Source organism: Chiroxiphia lanceolata, chromosome 7 (assembly GCF_009829145.1).
Source record: "Chiroxiphia lanceolata isolate bChiLan1 chromosome 7, bChiLan1.pri, whole genome shotgun sequence".
In the NCBI taxonomy this organism is placed as follows: domain Eukaryota; kingdom Metazoa; phylum Chordata; class Aves; order Passeriformes; family Pipridae; genus Chiroxiphia; species Chiroxiphia lanceolata.
The window spans coordinates 35,995,529-36,014,960 of record NC_045643.1 but is presented as its reverse complement, the minus strand read 5'-3'; the positions used below and the strand labels follow the sequence as shown (position 1 = coordinate 36,014,960).

The 19,432-nt window shown below is 41.9% G+C and overlaps 1 long non-coding RNA gene across 1 annotated transcript; it reads right to left on the bottom strand.

The window, feature by feature from the left end:
• Nucleotides 1–14,389: 14,389 nt before the first annotated feature.
• LOC116789668 lies at nucleotides 14,390–16,951 on the bottom strand. The gene is made up of 3 exons (XR_004358120.1): nucleotides 16,610–16,951; nucleotides 15,464–15,529; nucleotides 14,390–14,550 (listed from the first exon to the last, which is right to left on the bottom strand). It is a non-coding gene; the product is annotated as an uncharacterized LOC116789668 (long non-coding RNA).
• Nucleotides 16,952–19,432: the final 2,481 nt, after the last annotated feature.

The following is a 19,432-nucleotide window of genomic DNA, read 5'->3' as shown; positions in this document are numbered from 1 at the left end:
GTCATATTCACTTTACCGCCGACATGAGGACCAGTGGTTGAATATTCGATTACACGTCAGTCACAGCACATTAGGCAATCTTCCAGTCTGCCAGCTTTGCCCTTCCCAGCTCCAAGCTAAGTGTCATCAGGAAAGAAGTAGCACGGTGAAGGAAGGAGGCGACTGGAGCTTCAGTCCCCATCAATAATGTCCTTTCTTATCATTCCAGTAGGTCTATTGGGTCCTCCATACTCTGGAGAGGGTAAGATTGTTCGTGCCTCCTGGCTGTGGATTCAAACCACTCATGGTGCAGTGCTGCTCAATTTTATCTCTAAATCCAAAGGTATAAATGTGTGCAAAAGCAGCAAATGGTGTAGTGAAAAATTAGGGAACTGTCATTCCAACTACATTACCAGAAATATTCTGCTCTTGCAAATAAAGTGGCTATAAAAACATGTTGCTCTGACCAAGCATTTTCTGGACTGTTTTGCTTGCAAATTACTTAGTGAAAATATGCTAGGAGTGGAAGTTAAGGGTTGTGGACAATTTCCCACTTTGCTAAAGCCAGAAAAATCCCATCTCAGCTCCAAGAAGGAAACTACTTTCCAAAATGTCAGCTCATGCAGAAAGTCCTGGTTCAGCTGGAACGAACCACTCCGTTTGCGCTCGGTGGTTTCTGGAATAAAAAAATGCCTTGCACACCCATGCTGGGAAACACAGGCACCAAAGGATAATGTGGGTAGATAATTCCCATTGGCACCGGGGGCTTATTATGGTTTTTGTTAAGCATCCTCCACCTGTTAGCACCAGCCATGTGAGGAGTAAACGGGTGGCATTCCCATTTTGCATCTTCTGTTTCCAAGGTTGAGCTGCACCTTCTGTTTGGAGACTTTCAAAGTGAATTTGAAATCAGAGACAATGCTGCTGTGACTGGGCAGGACCTTCATAAGCAGAACTTTAGCTTTGTCTGCTTTGATTTCAGATTCACTTTGAGTGTTTTTCTGACAGGAGGTGCAGCCATCACAAGACTCTCGGTAGCAGCATCACAATTAACTTTTCAAGTGACCGTTACTATTTAGCTAGAAAGACAATAAGATTGTGGTGGGTGTCAATGGGAATAACCTTTATGATACTTCCAAAGCTTCAATTCTGTCCTCGGGCTCCACAACTCCCAAGAAATACTTAGAGGGAGAGACTGCCTGCAGAGTGAAGAGTTCAGTGTGATGGATGAAACAATAAAAATGACACCGCTGGTAAAACTGAAAGTTTATGTGTTGTGCATATGATTGATGTCAGGGCAATGGCATCTGGACCCTGTGTCATTATGGGTGCAGCATGAGACCCTCCGTGTGGCAGGATGGATGGACCTGTGGCTGGTAAGTCCAGTAAGGCGAGTTTGGCCTGTCTGACGTCTGATCTCCATGAGGAGTTGTCTGTAAGGATTGAAGGCAGCTCTCAACAGCAAAATGAGGTGGGAAAGGCAGGATTCCATTTTGGGTCATACCTGGAGAAAATGGCTGTTCTCCCCCTATATCACCCAGTCCTCCTTGACCATGTTTGAAAAGGGCATCTTCAGTGCTGACAGCAGTGTTGTTACAGACAGAAGGACCTGGCTGAGAGCAGCCAGGGAAGTGCACCTTACTTTTAAAAAGAAAGATGTGTCTTGACAGCTTGCCAAATGCCACATCTGCCTCTCTTTGCACCTCTGCGGGTGAAGCTGAACAGCAAGGTGGTGAAGATGAGCAAACCTACCCCTTAACCGTGTGAGAGCCAGACTCTGCTTTTCCATCCAACAGCTGTAGGTGATTCATGACTGGAAGGACCTCCCTGAAACCCCATCTGCAACACCTGGGGGAGGCACAGCTGTGAGCTCCCTGTGGTGGGGTGAGGAGGCACCATGCCACTCACACCTCAGATGGGCTGAGAGGAGGGTGGGGGAGTATGGGTACTGTTAAATGCTTGTTGGTTTGGGTTTGTTTTTGTGGTTTTTTTTTTTTTTTTTTCCCTATTGTTCATTCTTTTTTCTATTGGAGTTTTTTTCTTCTTTCATGATGGATTTCTGTTGGGGAATGCTGCTGAGAGCATGCAAGCCAAGATGATCTTCGAATTGTCTGTTTCTCAAGTGTTGAATCTGTCCTTCAGTCAACCAGGCAAGTCTGTCTTGGTTTATCTGATTAGGTATAAGGATTGGGGGTTGTATCTCTAGTGTTTTATTTTTAATTCCTGCTTACAATAATATTAAATCATAGCTTGCTGGTCTGCAGGTATCTCGGTGAGACTGTTTTGTCTGTGACAGTGAATATTTTGCATGCAGTGCATCAGAGTTGTGTAAATTTTATGAACAACTTCTATTATCTTTGAAACCACAGAAACAAACAGTTATAATTATAGTCTGAAGATGCTATAGTATTTCAAATGTGCCTACAGTAGTAGTATTACAATGAAAGTGTGGTGTGTGCCTGCAGCTTTTGCTGTGTTCAATGACATCATAATTATGCTGTATTTGAGTTCAAACTTCTGTCCTTAAACACAAACAGCTTGTGTGAACACTCTTAGGTTTTCCTTCTCCTTTCTTGTGATAGTCACTGGACTGAAATTGGTTGAAATGGTGAATAAGGTAGGGTAGTGCATTTTACAGGCTTTGTGCTGGGAATTGCTACGGATAAGTAGTAGGCAGTTCATGTTGTAGGATTTGGAAAATGAATGAATGCTGTTTAAAACCTCCAAATGGGCATCTGCTACTTGTTGAGCTGTGATCTTCTGGTCCTGGGGTATTTGGCAGTCTTGTGATTTGTGATAATGGAATTACTGAAAAAAAATTATCAACAAAGACATGACATGTCTTTGTGAGGGTGCAAAACAAAGCTTATGTTTCTGGAGTTAGTGCACTTTCAAGGGTGAGATGCCTCATGCATGTGTCCTCAAGCATGGTCTTAGATGTCAATATACCTGAGCCAGCTCCTGGCTGGTACATACGACCACATCCCACTGGCACAACTGTGACATTTACAAGCTGAAAAGCTGTCCAGGCCTCCATCGTCTTTAAAGCTGACTTCATACCTATTCATGCTGGTTCATGAAGTTCCAAAAAAGTTTTTATCTTGTTTCAGTTTTTCATTTAAGTTGTCCCAAAACACAAGGAGCTTTGTTTGAGCCACACTCACAAGATACCCCGAGGTTTCAGTTTCTAAGGAAGACCTTTGCAGCCCTAGACCTGAATTCCTTGTTACTCTTGTTACTCCCTGGGGATGCAGCAGGGTGTCCATATCCCTCTCTCCCACTGGTGAGCAGTAGCATTGCTGATGGTTCTGCAGCACTGAAGCTGTCCAAGCACATCTATACCCCATAGCCAGAGGTGTTTCTTATGAACACTAGGAACAGCAGTAACACCTAAAAATAACCACAGTGTAGAACTGGTTGAAGAATAAGGCAAGAATTTCCCAACAAATATCTAATTACTATATTAAAAATATTTCTTTCATGTAAGACTTAGCTTAACTAACTCTGTAAATTGAATGTGGCATCTTTCTAACGCTTCTCTGAGTCTCTGTGATTGTTTTCATTATTGTTATGATTGTAACTGTTACTAGAATGAAATTATTTACACATGGAGCTAAATGATTATTTTCATTGCTATTCAGCTCCTGACTGCATTAGGCTGGTAAGCTGCATCCACAAAAACACCCATGCTCTTCAAAGCTGCGGGTTTCCCCATCTTTGGGAGTGGCTGTGACACAATGTTCCCATTGTTCTGTACATTCAGGACTTATCAGGACATGTCAAGTGGAAAATGGTAGAAAAGTGGTCCTCTGACATCACCTGGCTGCTGTGGTACCTTGCACAGTGGAGCTGCTTTGGGCTTTTCTGCTGCATGGTGGGCACTCAACTGCTGTCTGCCCACCGTGTGTGCCTTTTGGATGTGCTCACTTTAGCAGGCTATTTTCCATGTGGGGACACCTGGTCATCCTAAGAAAGTATCCCTTTATGTGTGAAACACCCCTGACTCCATACAGGCTCCGTGGCTGTTGGTGCTCTAGAAGTCACTGTCAAATTTTAGGATCTTTTTGCTGTTTGTCTTCCCTTTTATTAGTCTTTGGCAAACCTGGATAGCGTGGAAAGAGCACACTGGAGTGTTGGTGTAACCATTGGGTGGTGGAACACTGACCAGTAGGGCCATAAAAGTCAATGAAGTGTATAAGCAGCAGAGCACATAATGATCAGTGAGTCTGCAGCAGTCCATCTTTAACACATGGACAGATATGTTCTGGTGGTTAAAGTGCATGTGTGAGAGCCAGGAGAACTAACTTTGGATTCTGTATTGGACCCTGATTTGTGCGTGATAGTCACTTCCCTACTGATGGCTTTGCTATTTTCCTGTTTGGGAAGAAGAGGGAACATAAGTGTCAGGTATGGGGGGGTTGCCACGTCCTGATTTATGAGTGGTCATAAGGCTCGTGTCTGAGATCCTAATGGGAGACTCTAGAGAAGTGCAGGGAGTTGGGCAGGTGCTTGGTTGGAGTAAATCAGCATAGTTCAATTAAAATCAATAGATTTATCCCATCTGGAGTGATAAAGGCTTTCCCATCAGTTAAAGGACTGGCCCTTAGTATGTAAGAGGAGTTAGGGATGCTGATCCTCCTCTCCCAGGAAAGGTTGTGCCCAAGAACATGTATTCACTAACAAAAGACCTTGGACTGTGGGATTTGTTACCAACAAGAAGGATATATGGAGGCGAATCATAAGGCAATTTTATTTAGGAAACATGGAAAATTAATTAGAAACTCTCAAGTTACCTTTGACTCTTTGGCAAGGACACATTAAAATTGCCAACCCTCTGTCCAGCAATATAAAAGCATTTACATCTGTATAGCTTCTGTTGGTCAATTTATGGAATAGGGAGGGTAAAACTGATGTAAAAATGGGACAGGCTTTGGATATGAGCAACTTTCAAAGTAGATACTCTTTCTGGAATTGGTCTGCAGCTTGTTCTGGTTTAGTTAAATTTGTTGAGTTGACCTAATTCAAACCTCAACCTGGATGTTCTTAGATCAGTTTAAAAAAAAATTACCACCAATTTTCCAGAGGTAAAACAGACTGACATAAGCCCAATTTCAAAGCATTCACAAAAATTAATAAGTGTTTTAAAAACATTTCAGCTAAAAGAAAAATAACAGCTTAATCTAAGGAACTTTTGCTTAGACTGGGCCTTCATTTCCAAAATCTGTACAGTAATATCACACAATAGACTGAGGTGCTGATTATGCCACAGATAATGTAGTTGTTAATGATCAAGTTAATGTTAAAAGCCATTACTGCTCATTGACATAATTCTCAGAACATTATACTGGAGAAGTGCACCTTTTGTGTAGCAACAAAATGACAAAATTGAAATGTTAAAAGTTGAGTGCCTGAATAATAGCCTGTGAAATCATTTAGACAAGATCATTGTTGTTGCTATTGTAAAAGAACCAGAGAGTGACAGAATGAGACAAAAAAAAGGAGGGGGAGGAAAAAAAAAAGCAGGCACCAGAGTGTCTCTTTCCTGAAGGGAGATGTAAGGTACAGAGGATTCCTGCTCCTCTGTTCTCTCTCTGCCTCTCCAATTTGGAAGGTCTTCATCTAACAACAGAGCACCCTCCTCTGGCAGCTCGCCAAAAATGAACGCCTGGCTTGGAAGCCGTCGGGATGGGGACGGGACCCCTCGCGTAGCATCGTCCCAGCGCTGGGGTGGGAAGCTTTACCCGGCACGGAGAAAGGCTCTTTTTTTGACTGCTTGCCAGGGAAATCTAGGACAGTGGCCCAAGCGTTATGTAAAAAAAAAAAAAAAAAAAAAAAAAAAAAAGTCAGTCGTGAGTGTTTTTGCTGTTTTGCCTGGAGAGGGGGTCACTGGCGACTGCAGTCGCTTGGTGTGGTGGAGGTCATGGGCTGGGACTCTTTACCCTAAACCTGGAGGATTTACAGGTCACTTCAGAAAACTCTCTGAGCCCTGTGCCACCCACGGGCATCTCCTTGACTCTCTGGGCTTTAATAAACCCGAGAAAGAGCGCAGAATTGTGGTAATGGGCTCCGCAACAGGCAGACCATTAAACGCCTGCAGTGGAGGGACACTTTACTGAGCAATATACTGTACAACAAGCCTGTGTTAAAACATTGACCCACAACATTTGGTCCATAAAAATAGTTACATTCGCAGGGACTCCTGGCAGTGATAGTTTTAATGCAGGGTCTGTGTCATGGTATAAAATAAATGACTTCCAACATTACAGTAAACGCTTAAAAGCTCCATTGAAAACCTTTCTGTGCAAAGCAATGAGTACATAGTGCAACTACCTGCAAGCCATGGCAGTTTTGTCCCTGAGCCACCCACAATGATCTGCTCTTGTGCAGAAAAACCCTTCAGCCCAGAAGCCAGTCCCTCCCAGCTCTCCTTGCTATCCTTGTAAAGTTGGGCAAATCACCGTGAAAAAGGTATTGAAGAGCACTTCACTGGATTATGTTTTCATTCGGGATTTTCCAGGAACACAGTTTTCTGCTTTTTTAAAGAGTTACCTGTGTCATAAATAGCACTTTGAACGTGACTCGGTTTGTTTAGCATCTCACAGTACCAACATTTCATAGGAATATTATGTGGCCTTTTGCTAAGTTTTCATGTGCTCTAGTAAGAGCTGTTGCCTAATAAATTTGGAGGCAACTGGCTCTGGTCTCATCTTATGCAGTTTACCACTTTTTCTCCAGCACAAATCTGTTCTATTTTTTGTATTCAGGTAGGGAGGTTCAAATCCAAGAACACCCATCTCAAACCAAAGCACTTCTCCATCCAGGTGCCAGCTGCCAGCCCACACTCCACTCCGTTTTCCTCTCTAATGCATTAACTTTCCTGGAGGGCTTTGATTCTTGTCCTCCTACGGTTCCTGTAAGCTCCCACAAAACCATCCGGTATATTCTCTGCCTCCAGTGACTGTCTTTCTCAGGATATCTTACTACAGGGTCTGCTACTCTTGGCACCCTCTTCCTGTGACCCCAGCCACTATTGAATTAAATCTCTTCCATGGTTTGGCTATGAATTGCAGCCTAAAGTCCATAACTAAACTGTGCATAGTATTGGAATTCAGCAGGAGCTGGGGCCAGCGATTAGGGATGGTAGACCCTGCCACTTTATCTGTCATGACAGGAGGGAAATTTTAGAGAAGGAAAATTACTGGCAGGTCACAGTTTGGAAGGAAGGTAGCACTAATATAGGGCTTCTGTTTCTGCTGTGCTCATTGCTGTAGTATGAGGGATTGTGCAGTTCCTTAGGAAAAGTTAGGGCCCTGCAGAAGGGATTAAATATTCCACTGCCTCTTGCTGTGGAGATACGGATTTTTTTTTTTTTAAAGGTGTGATCTTCCAGCTATAAAAAAGGAAAAAACAATTTTATTTTCTTCTGTTTTCAGGAAAGATAAATCTGAATAAGGAAATCTTTCTTAAAATCAGCCAAACTTGTTACAGAGGCAGATCTTTACAGCTGGAGGTTTTCCATGAAGGTGTCTTCACCTCTCAGGACCAGACTCTCTGCACTTGACATGCCTGGATGCAGCTACTCCCAGGGACTGTAGAGAGAGTAGCGATGCCCATGAGGCTGGATTTGGGACCCTAGTGCAAGGCTGGGATGGTGAGGGTGTGCAGAGCATAGGGGAGGTTATCTGTAGTGTGTTTGTGATGTCCTGGTAGTGGAGGAGGGCTGTCATGGAGCTTCCTTGTAGTCCTTGGAGATATTATTATTGTGGTACCCCCTAGTTGGAAGGGGAGAAACTTTGACATGCGCACTGAGTGCGGAAGTAGGAGGTTCAATGTGCCCTAAGGGCTGAAACCTGCACTATATCTGGCTAATTTTGCTACCTCTAGTTCATAAAACAGCTTGGATGCAAGAGCACATACCACCCTGCACACCCTTTAAACAAGCAGTACTCAGTAAAAATGAAATTATTGCTCCTGCCAGTTTTCCCGTTCTTGCCATTTCTTTCTTATCTAACTCTGAGCTAAGGCCAGCTGCTCTTCACCTAGATATTTATTTCTCTCAGATACTAATCAGTTGAGTAATACCTGGAACTCATCAAGTGGAGCTGGAAGTCGTAAGAGCCCGACTGTCACCAAAGCCCCCATTCCCAGCCTGTGCCCCTCTTGGTCTCATCTCACTGCTGGATTAGAGAGGAGATGCAGCTGATCCTGAGCAGAGCCAGCAGACTATAACTCGGAAAAGATAAGGAGTATTGTAACGTTCAGGGGTCTATCCTAGAAAAATGCATGAATTCTGCTGATTTTTTTTTTATTATTTTTTTTTTTTTTTTGCTCTGGCTCAGTTTTGAGAGGGCTCCAGGCAATTTAGATGTAACTACTTATCCCTCAACCAGGGAAGCACCATGGTTTGGGTTAAGAAGCTGATTGGCAAAGTCCAGGGGTGCAGATAGAGGTCAGAGGCTCTGTGAGTCTGATGGGTGCTATCTCTTCCAGTAGCCGGCTTTTGAACAGGGAGAACTTGTAATAAAGTGATTCAAGTATTATGTGAGGAGAGATGGGTTTCTGAAACACTGCCTGAGCTGTGGCAGTTCAAGGTGAGGCAGCAGATGATGTTTTGAAGGGGACATGGAGAAGGAAACTAAAGAGGCTGAGAAGTGTTGCACAGCTGTGCAGGTGGGGAGAGGAAAGGTGCAAGTCAGGCAGAGCTGCAAAGAAAGCCTAGGTAAATATTAAATAATTGGAATATGAATTTTGTGTCAAATCCCTCACTGATTTTTCACTGCATGTGTATACTTGGCTTGTCTATTTAGAAGCCTTCAAAATCTAGGTAAAATATGAAAGAAGACCACTAAATTGGTCCCCTTCCCACATCACTTCGCAGTTTCTTAAAATGTGTTTATGTTGAAAATACCAGAAATCATCCTACCTGCGCACTCTCTTATCTAATTAATGCTCTGTCCTTTATTTTTATTACTTCTAAAAAGCCAAAATGTTTCCTTCAAAGAGATTAGTTAAAAAGAACTGGAAATATGTCAAGGAAATATTTCAAGAACATGGAATTTTTCAAGGAAATGAAACCCAGCCAAGATAAAGTAACTCTTCTTCTTCACCTTACACACAAACTCCCTTGATTAGTATCAGCTTTAACCAAAAAAATGTCCCTTCTGAGTGGAGGACCTGAGTCCTATGTGTCACCCCAAGAGAAATTTAGGTCTGGACCCAGGTTTTTATGGAGAAAGTGCTGATGCAGCTGCAGCACAGCACAACTTTATGAATGGGGTGTTGATAAGTGTTGTGAGCAGCCATCATATTGGAATTACAGTGCAAACCAGGCATGTGCACAGGTCACTGCTTTTTATGAACACATGTTCCCAGATCTTATGACAAATAGGAAAGTAGCCCACGTTGACCTTTGAAGCCTGTTGCAAAGTCATTGCTGAGCTATTATTTGAGTAGCTTGAGGTAGAATAATGTTCAACTCAGCTTCCTGGAGCTGCATTTGAAATGCAATTAATTGACTGCTGTTAGTTGTCAATTAACATTTATTATCAATTAGTTCATCAAATTGATTAGTTGGCAGGACCTTAAAGCCTAAATGCACTCCTTTCCATTATAAATATGTCTATAAGAGTAAAAGCTACTCACTAATTGATGTCAAACTGAAATTGCTTATGTTGGTCAAGAGACAGAGCACATTGTTTTTTTTAAAATCCATATTAAATTAATTTTGCAGCAGAAACATCAGTAGTACATTATTTTAAAACACTGTCTCTGGTGCATGTGACTGTGTGTACATCTCTTAAAGCCATTAAAGTTTACAGGTATGATATAGGAATTGCTGGGAGCCTTTTTCCTTGTTTGAGAAGTGATGATCTTTCAGTCTACCAGACTAATTTTTTATTAGTCTGCCTGCTAAAACATCTTGTAGCAAAAAACATGGCATGAAAGCCATTCAGTTTTAGCAGATCTATTGTAAAACTATTGACATTTCTCCCTTCCCCACTCTCTCCCCCCTTGGACCTATCCACAATTTGGGGGGCCATTCTTGTGCAGCAGGCATTAAGCAGGATTATTCAGGGACATCTCTTTGTGACTAAAACAGATCACAGAAAGGAGTCACTAGGTATTTCTCAAAAAAAAAAAAAAAAAGATTATATTTTCAGTGCCTTATTCTTGCAGGCCCATAAACAGTTCCTATGTTTGTGAGAGCCTTATTAAAGAGATGAGATATATGGGTTAGCTTTGCAGTTTTAAATGCAATACTTGTCTTGACTTATTTGCTCCTAATCCTGGGGCTAAGGAGCAGATAAAATCCTGAAAACTATTCCTTTAACTTTTTGTATGCACAAAATACCTGAGAGGGGTTATTCATTTTCATTGCCTTTGTGCAATGAGATTATTCCTGCATCCCCCAAAACTGTGACCTAAATATGGCTGAAAGACACAACATGTGACCTGCTTAGTGCTGCCTGTCATGGCCTGGAGCCACAGCAGGAACTCTATTAGTGGGAACAGCACAGATGCTACCAGATGGCCAACATATTGTCCAGAGATGACCCATGTATAATTGCAGAAAGTTCAATACATTCAGGTTTTGAATTTAATTGCATTGACCACCTTAGCTACTGCCGCAACACAATTTAATTTATTTAAGGTGGAAACTTAACTTGCAGAAGGGAAGAAAATATTTATGCTTTTAATATCACGTTTGCATGGGGTTTTTTTGCAAACTGGAGGAAGGCGAGCCCCGTGCACGTTAACAGATGTTTGCAGAGGTCACACTACCTGAATGCAGTTCAGGCAATTCAAGCAATGAGGGAACAATACAAGATTTTTTTTTTTCCCATTCACTTCCTGCAGTTTATTTAGATCAAGTTCCATGGGACCAAATCTGGCAGTCTTGACTCAAGCAAACAGCCCACTGGAGGGAGGAAAAATAAACAAAAGGACTCTTTTAAATATTTGAGCATGAGGGGTTTGCTTGAATAGCGAGTGCATAACAAGCTGCTTAATTTTTGTCTTTAAAAGATACATTTTAGAGAGACAGCACAGTTTACCTACTAAGACTTTAGACTGAGAAAGTAAACCCTTGTATTCAGTTTCTCTCCTGCATACCATGGATAAACTGTGGATCATAGCAGGAGCCTCCTGACTCAGACTTAGGGTCAGGACCTTCTGGAGCTGACCAGCCCTTTCCATGCAGAATAACGCTTGGCTCTTTTCTCAGCCTCCTGTGGTGCCTCTGTTACCTTGAGCTGTAATATATTAATTTTGAGTGGGCTTTATATGTTTTTCTAGTTCAGAAAGCCCTCACTCATCATGAAGCTGGGTTGCAGTCTCATGGAGCAGTGAGTTTTGAGCGTGATGTCAACTATACGTGTTGCAGATCCACGAGAAATGGCAGGAGATGGGAACCTGGCTTGCTCTTCAGGATCAAAAAGTCCAGCTGTATGGGGAAATGAGCATGTAGACCCCTAAAAGAGCAAGTGAGAGGGTGAATCATACTGCAAGACATCAGGAGTGCTGGTGAGGGGGCCACATGTGGGGCTGTGCTGGTTTGGAGCAGGTTCTGGCATGAATGGCCTCGCCAACAGATTTCCACTCGGATCCCTTCCATTTCTCTCTCTCCCATTTCCTTGCTTTACTATATTGGCTTTCTAGCTTGGCCTGTGTGGGCCCTATCAAATCCCAAACATACTGGTAACTTTATTATAATTTTCCCTTGGAGTAAACCATAGTCAGTTGAGTTATATTCATTATATTAAGCCATTTGTCAACTTCCAGTAAGAATATTTGCAGAAGCAGTCAATCGTCAATAGATGGCTGAAAATCTAATGTTTTTTTGGCATGAGTATGTAACAAAAAAAAAAAAAAAGATAACTTGGTGGTGAAGGATGGACCCAAACCATAACATGTAGTTCTGCATCCAAATTGTCAAGGGATGTGGGCTTTTGGCCCAGCAATGAAGGCAAACACGTCATTTCATATGGCCACAGCTCTACTCTTTCCCTAAATTTAGTGCTTGAGGTCTTGATTTGTGTCCATTGCTACTAATATAGCAGCCTGATTTCCTTCGTGTGTGAAGAGAAAAGCTTCTTATATACCAGAACCATCACAATGAAGAATTATTGTTTTAGGGATGGGGTGTGGGTGAATATTGCCCTTATTTTTTTCCACGCTGTCTCTAATCAAATGTAATCACCGCAGCATGTGTTATTGATTTTGTAATTGCTTCTTGAACGGTTTGGGCCCCAAGACTGCTACGCTGGTGAGGATGTCATTTGGGTTATATATATAAGCTAATGGATGATGTATCTTTTTATTAGGAAAGCCCTCTGATATCTCAGTTAAAGATGAAAGACTTGTCCCACTTGGTTGGTAACACTTTCCAGTGTGACAGCGGTCTTTCACCTGTGCTTCCTTTGTGTCGCTAATTCCAAATGCTTGTGTTGCTCCCTGTAAAGTGGTGAGGCCAAAGGCATGGGTGTTTTCCACGTAATTCCTGTGGTTATGGCATCTGAGCTGCAGCACGTGGCTTTGGTGCTTCAAAAACTGGCTGACACTGCCTTGGTTCCCAAAACAAAGCAGTTGCTTCTGGGTACTAACTGAGCATCACTTAATGTATGTCTCAAATCAGGCTGGAAAAGCTGCTGTTAATATGAGGTCAAAATGGGGAAATGGATAAAGGAAGAAGAGCTTGTGTGGGAATTGTGTAGTCATGTGTTGCCCTGTGTGAAGGGAAACATTTTTTTTTCATTGATAGAGTGGGATTTAGGTTATCTTGGGAGAATTCTAGCACAGCACCAGTTTCACCAACCATAAAATCCAGCTTGAGGCGTCAGTGAAGCCTGAAGTGCAGCTGGGACTCAAATTTATGATATGTCTGAAGTCTTGGAGTGGGGTTTGAATGATGAAGTAGGGCTGGCATTGGCATATTGGGAATCCTGAGAGAGGTACTGCCCAGCCTGGGTGGTCTCTCCCCACGGCATGAGGGCTTCTCTGCGTCACTATAGTCTTGTGAGATGGTTGATCTGATCTGATGGCTCACTCCTGCCAGGAAAAGTCAGTCCTTCTGCCCTGCCTGCTTTGGCTGTGCATTCCCATGCTCTCTCCTGCATGAGGTCTGGTCTGTGTCCAACCCCTTGGTGGTCTGGTTCAGCATGCACTGCTATGAGAAAAGCAACCCAGCAAGGAGGGTTAGAAACATGCAGCAGTGACAAGGAGCTGAGCAAGACCTCTAACAGAAACAATCTATGAGGGCTCAGCTGTCTTGGGAAGCCTCACAGTATTGATATCTCTGTGGTCTGAGCTCCCTCTTCTAGAACATTCCATGGGAAGGCTTAAAGCATCCTTCTGGAGGCATGAATTAACACAGAGCTCTGATCCTGAGAGGAGCTGTACTGGTTCTCCTACTCTTAACACCTGGAACATCCTATTTTTCTTTTCCTTGACAGCTGTCTTTTAGCTCAGTCAGAGGGATTGAGAATGAGTTCACCTGGTTTTAGAAGTCTAGATCAGAGCTAGTTAATTTGGGCTTCCTTTAAACCAACGGGGAGAAATAGATCCTCTAAAATGCATTTCATCTGGCCTGGTTTTATATCTACTTTAGAGTGAGGTTAATCCCACATTAATGACATCTCCTTTTCTAGCCTGAACGTGAGAAGAGCCTGGCTCAGATGTCTGCAAGATAGACATCTGCATTTGGTCACATAAATCCCACCCGCAGAGCCGCTCCACTAATGTGACGAACCCAGATGAATGGCTTCAATTAATAACAACAATAATAATATAGACTCTATAATCTAAATATAGAAAATAACTTCAGTTAGGTTTTTTTTTCAGATGTGGACCAGATCTTTCCTTGGTGTTGACCATGTTATTTTTGATTCAGTGGGGCTCGTGGTGAGTAGTTGTTTGCAATGGTCAAGAGCAATGGTGGTACCTTCTTTAGGCAAACTAAACTAACATACTCTTCCTGCTGATAGAAATAGAAGAATTTTCCAAGGTGAGGGATTGGTTTTGTTGTTCCGAATGAGATTGGAAAGCAATATCTCTGTTGAAGATATCCCTTGTAAAAACACAATGGTTGCAACTTTCTGGAACCACTTGTGACCCCCAAACTTACTCATTTATTAGAGTTTCTCACTCAGCTCAAGCTGAAGCAAACAAATGAAACTAATTACTCTTGAAGTTGGGTATTGCCTTCTTGAGCTTTATGAGCCTATTTTTCTGAAATTAGAAATTGCCTAACAATGTGGAATGTTTCCAGCAAAACTGCTTCCTACAGCTACAATTTTTACAGTCCCACAAGTGCCTTGTGGGCTACCTTTGGGTAGGCAGCAGTGACATCCAGTGGCCAGCAACCTGATCACAGGTCTTCTCCCAGAGCCTGTCTCACCTGGGAAATCTCTCCCTTGGATAGCTGTGTGACCCCACTGAGGTTTAATACACTTATTCTGCTTAATGGTTTTGGTTGGTTTGTTTGTTGGTTGGTTTGGGTTTTCTTTGTCCAAGAGACTCCAAAGTCCTCAGAGAGATCTTCTCCAGAACTCCAACAAGGACAATGGAAATCTACTGATTAAAAAAAAAATAATGTATTTTTTAGATTGTTGGCTTCATTGTAAAATATTTTAATATGGTTGTCCACAGACATGGATGTCTGAATAGGTGTTGAAGGACAAGGTGTAGATATCGATGTTGGAAAAGTTTGACCTTCTTTGGATTCTCTACAGAGTACAAAAATCCTATGGGAAATGGAGCATAACAGTAGAGACCCTGCATATATTGCTTTAATATTAACTTATTTACTTTCAAGGCAGTGGATCTGATCCCAGTTGAGTCAGTTCATTGCAGATTGATAGTGAAGACTGGGGTTTTTCTCTTTTATTCCCAAAAGTAAACATTTTCAGGATTAGGTCCATAGTTATGCACCTCCAAATGCAGGAAAAACAGTTGACCTGGTGGTGAATGTTCGGATGACTTGTACCTCCTCTGTGCTTATATAGTCTCCGAGCCTTTCTAAAGCAGGGACACATGGTCCACCTTAACTTTAAGTAGTTACTCCTTTCAGTTATGTCAGCTACTTAAATTTATTTGCAGACAGTCAATTCATATTGATCATAACTCGACCTTACAATGACCTTGAGCAAAGGTACTCTGTGACTGCTATAGATATTGTGATCAATACTGGAGAGCAATTGACTACACCTAGTTACTGATAAATGGAGTTTAAAAAAAAAAAAAACCTAAAAAAAAAGGTACACTATTTTCAGAAACAAAGATAACTGCTCATTTAGTCGGCTGTTTGCAAAGGTTTAATATTGATACATGAAGTTATAATGACATCCTTGGGCATTCTCAAATGGTAGAAAACAATAGGGTGCAGAGTCACTGTGGCACATTAAGGAGAAAGAATCATTAGTTCCCAACTTCAAATAAAAAATTTCATGATATTTATGACAACAACACTGAGAACAAATACTCTTACTTAGCAGTGCTCATTGGAGAAGGCATGTATCAAACTGTGCCTCTTTTCTTTATGTGTGAGCCAGGTCTAGTGAAATAAAACACTGCATTACTGTGCACAGAACAAAGCCTTTAGTAGCACTTATTCTACTTTAGTACCACTCTCCTTTGCACATTTGTGCCCGAATTAAATTGCACATCCCCAGGTATAACCAACTGTAATCATGAGGAAGAGATCACTGTGGTCTCAGCACATCTGCTACACATTGATACCCCTCCCCACACTGCCTGAAGTTGAAAGGGAAGATGCAAGGGATGTTTTCCCCTGGTATTCCTCTCACTTAACTCAGAGTCCCACTGAGCAATGGAGCTGAGTATGAGCAGCTGAGACATAAGATGGAAGTCCATTGGCAAAATGGTAGCAAGCTGCATGGGAGGGTGGCTTTATCTCCAAATCTGCTGGTTTCTGTACAGGGGAAGCCATTCCAGCATGTGCCTGGGGGTGAGGTTTGATGCCCAGAGAATGCTCCGGGGACATGGGAACAGCAGACCTCACAGAGGTACAAGTGAAGTTCATCCCTACCAGCACCCCAGAGCTCACTTTCTGTCAATGCTGTCTGCAACAAAACCTGGGTCTGGCATTTTACATGATTTCAGGGGGTTTTTTTGAGGAGCAGATTTCTACATGTGTGACATTCTTTACAAAAGAAATTAATTAAATGGTGGGATGGATCAAGCTACACAAATCAGAAACAGGAGAGGAAACGTTTTGCAGGCACAGACCTCCCATAGATCTATCTCCCTGTGCTCTTCAGCATTTCCCCCAGGCCCTTAAGTTTCTCTGCCCATTCTCAAAGTTAATCTCCTGATCATATTTCTTCAGTCCCATACAATAATTGTGGGTTTTTTCTTTTTTTTTTTTTTCCTTTTCCCCCCTCACACTTCCCTGTGTTTTGTAGAGACAGTGCCCATCTGGCACAGGCTCCTTCTATGTCTTACTCTTCAGTCAAGTTATTCGTTAATAAACTGGTGTTTTCAGTGTGTTGGTACATCAATACAGTACAGAGTGGTTCAGTTAGCTAGCATTCTGGGAAATCCTTTGCTGTATTGAAGAACTGTAAATCTCCATTATTGCTTTCCATAGCACAAATAATGAATCGCCCCTTACCTTCACAACATCCTCTCAGTTAATTTTTAAGGGTGAATGCATTGCGTAGTGCCTAGCAAAGGGGATCTGGCTGTGCCCAGCCTGGATTACCAGGCATTTGTTGGGCTTTGGGTTGGTTTTTTTTGGTATAACTTCAGCTGCTACCTGGAAATTCAGCAATAGCAAAGGGAAGCCAGGGCGAGCACAGCAGGAGCAATATTGAAACGTTCGGATGAAAATAATCATCAAGACTTCGGGATTTTTTCCAGAATGAACCTAAACTGGAGGCTTTACCGATTAGTCCATGACTGATTGAAGAGGTATGTCACCTGCTACTACATGGCAGCACATCCCGTCGCACCACAATTGCCTGCCTGGAGTCATTATGGTGTATTACATCCTTTTGTTATCAAACTGTGTCATGTTGCATCACAGTCAGGAGCAGCCGGATGGAGACGTGGCTGACACGGTGCCTGTAACAGATGCAATGAGACATAGCATCCAAAGCACATACCTGCTTTTAGTCAAGGCTCAATTTGCTCAGAGCGTATTTTGACATATCTACAGAGGGTTTGGAGTTGCAGGTAATCCCTTCTGTGTTTTGCTCTCGCTCAAGACACTAGTCTTTCTGCAGGATTAGGAAGAAATGCAAGCTTTAAATTCCCTTGTCTTGTTGCACTGTCATCAAATAGGTATGAAAACTTTCTTAGTCTCGCTAGTGCAATAAATGCCTGAGATCTGGGAACTTTAGGCGCCCTGGGAGTGTTGTTTTAAACCCTAATCCCAAAAACTTGAAGAAATAAAAATGTCTTCTAGTTACTTTTGTAAAAATGAAGAAACTCTTGTAAAAGTCTAAGACTGGGCTTCCAAACTATGAGGCGTATTAAGACAGTGATATAGCAAAAGCAAAAAAAAAAATATTCTCATATTAATTAATCTTGAATGAAAACAAATTTTTAATATGAATGCATATGATATTCATGGTGTGCCAAATGAATTCTTTATGATCAGAGCCTCTGCAATCAATACTAAATGAATTCATAATAAGACATCTAAAATACAGTGTTACCACCAAAAAAAAAAAATAAAAAAATAGGCAACCATCAAAACTGCAGCCTAAATAAAAAATTGCCCAGGAAGATGGTTTTAGCTATGACGGTCAATGGTAATTCTTTACTTATTCTTTTGTTTTACCTCTTTCTCTCCTTCTTGTCAGAACATTCATACAAACCTTCTTGAAGAGTAGGACAGTGGTGTGAGAGGTGCACGGTGTGGATCAGTGGTGACTCCAGAGTTAGGGGGCAGCACAAAGGGGTGTCTGATGCATGGGGATGAAGACACACCAGGGTGATATTATCAAGGAGAATGGCAGAAAATATGAACGGAAGAAGAGCAAAATCAGAGAGGAAGATGGGCAAGAAATGAAAAGGGAGTAGAGACTTTCTCTAATAGTGGTTGGTGGGTGATAGGAAAATGCTCTATAGGACACAGTAATTCCAGCACTTTCTTGTTGGTAATGAGGCTTCTGGGGCTTTTAAAAAAAAAAAATTAATTTTTTTTTCTTCCTATAAACTAATACTTTAATTGCCTAGTCTCTTGAAAATCTTATGGACCTAAAAATTTGGAAGCTAAGAGTGCAAGTTAACCTAATAGAGACAGCAACCCAGGAGCACGGGTTCTCCTGTACTTTGGCAGCATGTCAATATTTGTTTTGCTATGGGCGTACCTGCAAGGTGAGGAAAAAATACTTTCAAAGAATGGTCTATACTAGGAAATCCTCTCCAGTAGATATATTAGCTACCTGGAGCTGTCATGCAACCTCTGAAGTAAAAGGAATTACCTGTGCTGTACTGGTATAACTGACAGCTAAATCTGCCTAATCTGCCTTAATTATACTCTTCAGTTCAGGGTCTTTCTGGTGATTTGAGGGCGGGAGGTTCAGCAGGGAATAAAAGTCAACTGCTTTCCCTTCTAGTTAGAATAGAGGAGAATTAGCTGGAGGACATTAGGAGAGTTTCTAAATATCTTTCCTGCCAATATTTGATTAGGGACTTTAATTTCATTAGACAAACTGATTTTTTCATTAGCCAAACTGATTTTTTCATGCATTGCTCTCTCCTTTTAATGTGTAAATTACATGGGATTTGACTCTCATTACTACATTGATATGGGTGATGCCTTCAAATGGACGCCAGCACCGTGTTCACGGACAAGTCTACTGAGAAGAGCTGCTTTGTGCTTTGCTTTGGGAAGTAACTTCTGTAAAAAGCCAGTTTGTGATTCCTCTTGCACACTCTTTCTTAGGAGAGTAAATTCTAGCAAATGACCTGGGTCTCCTGGTTATGACATGAAGTAGGACTGCATCATATGAAGCATAGTTTGGGTAAAATTGTGGAGTGGAGCTGATGGAGGACACAGTTCAACAAGTACGCACCTGCTTTGAACCTGAGCAGTTCAGTTGCAATGATTTCAGCCTCTGTATTTCTGAATCAAGATTGCCATAATCTGCTATCTTTTCATAGTACTCATTTTGACCATTTACCTCCCATGTCATGTGCGTCAGTTTTGTAGGAACATTGTCACCATTTTACGTTACTTTTGCCGAACAAATGAAGTATCTAAACAATAACATGGAAAGGTGTTTCAAAATGTGTTTTTCTGGGGTCATTTGGGGTAAAATGAAGCTGAAAAAGAGAAGCAAGATGAAGTTTCCAAGTACTTCTGTAATTATGAATGAGCTGGTTCAGCTCCAGTCCTAAAGTCTGTAGCGCTGCGGATCATGGTGCATCATGTTCCTTGCTGCCTGGTGCTGTGTATGCCCAATAAAGCATACAGTTACAATAA